Source organism: Microtus ochrogaster, unplaced genomic scaffold (genome assembly GCF_000317375.1).
Source record: "Microtus ochrogaster isolate Prairie Vole_2 unplaced genomic scaffold, MicOch1.0 UNK3, whole genome shotgun sequence".
NCBI lineage: Eukaryota > Metazoa > Chordata > Mammalia > Rodentia > Cricetidae > Microtus > Microtus ochrogaster.
Genome location: NW_004949101.1, coordinates 12,515,493 through 12,517,713, shown reverse-complemented (window position 1 = coordinate 12,517,713; position 2,221 = coordinate 12,515,493). Strand labels below are relative to the sequence as shown.

General features: G+C 46.4%; 1 protein-coding gene across 1 annotated transcript in view; it reads left to right on the top strand.

Annotated features, from left to right (window-relative positions):
* The window catches only part of Plcb1 (phospholipase C beta 1), a 691,541-nt gene that overhangs the window by 582,183 nt on the left and 107,137 nt on the right, over positions 1–2,221 (top strand). The gene's annotated exons all lie outside the window — the stretch shown is intronic.

Genomic DNA, 2,221 nt, shown 5'->3' with positions numbered 1-2,221 from the left:
GACAGTCACAACACAGGGAGGACAGTCACACCGCAGGGAGGACAGTCACACCACAGAGAGGACAGTCACAACACAGGGAGGACAGTCACACCACGGGGAGGACTGTCACACCACGGGGAGAACATGGGCTTTTCAGAGGTCCATGAGCTCCTGGCAGGTTCACCCTTGGAACGGGTGATGCTGAAGTTGTGGTACCCAGACGGTACTCCGCTAGGACTGGGGACTCAGAGCAGGAGCAGAGAGACTGGAAGGGGACACATTGTCAGGAGTCCAGCTGAGTGATGACAAATGTTTCTCCTAGACAGAGGCTGGCAGAGACAGAAGGGCTGGATTCTTGTGTTATTTTTTTTTTCCTAAGGGAGTTTAGGGGAAGTCTGGAGGAGTGAAGACATGGTCTGCGTGGCTCTGTAGCTTTGCAGGCTCTGTAACTCCTTTGGGGATACTGAAATATATGTGATCACTGTGGCCACATCTGTTCAAAGCACTCCTCTCTGGCTACAGCAGAGTTTACATTGCGGGAACAGCTATGGGAATGCTGCTCAGACTCGGAAGTCTGGGCCTCCATTTCAGTGTCTGACCCAGACCTGCGGTGGGACCTCTGCAGTTCTGACAAGCTACAGGGTTTGCTGAACCTGTTGGTTCAAAGACTTGCTATTGATAGGATTAGTTTTCAGAGCCATCTCACTGAACACCCGCACCCCACCAACTCTCACTAAGGCACTCCCTGTCATCTCTCAACTTCAATGTTTTAATAAAAGTTCATATTATTTAGGTCTCAAAAAAATGGTTTGGTTTAGAACTCTTCAGTGGTGTCCAGAAACTGAAAGACATCACAGAGACCTTGGTTAAACCCTGCCTGCCTCTCCAGTCTGCTTCTCCAGCCACATAAAGCCACCGCTCCCCGCTTACGCTGTGCTGTAAGGAGAAGGGGAAGAGAGGGTGGCAGGGCTCATGGACTCCTCCTGTCAGGTCCATGAAGATGGAGGGCTTTACCTCTTAAGCTATAGCAGATATCTGCTGCCCAAGGTCAGTCTCAGCATTCTGCTTCCTGATTTCCACATGGATCTCAGCTTGGTGTTTGTTGTCAAATTCCATGTAGATAGATGGCCCTGAGCTTTGTGACATAGGTTCTAGCTGATCACACTGGGGCCTTTTGCCTTCTGGTGTGGGGATCTTTCACCCCCGGGTAAATCACATAAAGAATGTGTTAGGCCCATGTGCTAGATTGGTTCCCTAGAATCATAGAACTGGGTATCACGAACTGAGTGTTTAAAACATTGCATCACAGTTCCAGAGCTTAGGAATCCAAAATTAACTTGTGAGCTGAGCATTGGCTCTAAGAGGGGTTGGGAAACATTGTTCTGGTCTCTTCCAGGTTTTTGTGGTTCCAGGAACTATCCTTGGCTTACCTTAGCATGTAGACTATCACATCAGACTCTTGCCCACACTATCACATGACTTTCTCTCTATGTAGGGACACGTGCCCAAATTCCCTCTATCTTCTAAAGACATTAGGCTCTACATTAGGATCTATCCTTATCCAATTTGAGCCTATCGTAACTATTACATTTGCAACAGAAAAACAGGAAAATTTTCAAAGGTTTACAGATAAACTGAGGTTATAGGAAGAATACAGCATAAAGGTGTACCTACATTTTATTTGTATTTTAATAAATAAAGCTTACCTGAAAATCAGAAAAGCAAAAGCAGCTAGCCACTGACTCTTAACTCTCCCTCAGTCTGAAATGGAGATCCTGCTTCCAGGAATCTCAGAACGAGACTGAGAGCTGTCTCCTACCACTTACATTCCTCTAGGGCTGGGATTAAAACTATGCTGCACCACTGAGATTAAAAGTATGCACTGCCAGGTTTCTATGGCAAACTAGTGTGGTAACTGGGATTAAAGGTGTGTGTCACCACTACCTGGTCTGTAAAGCTGACCAGTGGACCAGTTTTACTCTCTGATCTTCAGGCAAGCTTTACTTATTAAAATACAAATGAAATATCACTTCATAAAGGAACTAAGTAGTCACGTGCACTTCCCTATGCATCCCATAGCAGACCACAGAGTATACACAGACATCTTCCCCGTGCATCCTACAGCAGACCACAGAGTATACACAGACATCTTCCCTGTACATCCTACAGCAGCCCACATAGTATATCCAGACATCTTCCCAGTGTATCCCACAGCAGACCACAGAGTGTACACAGACATCTT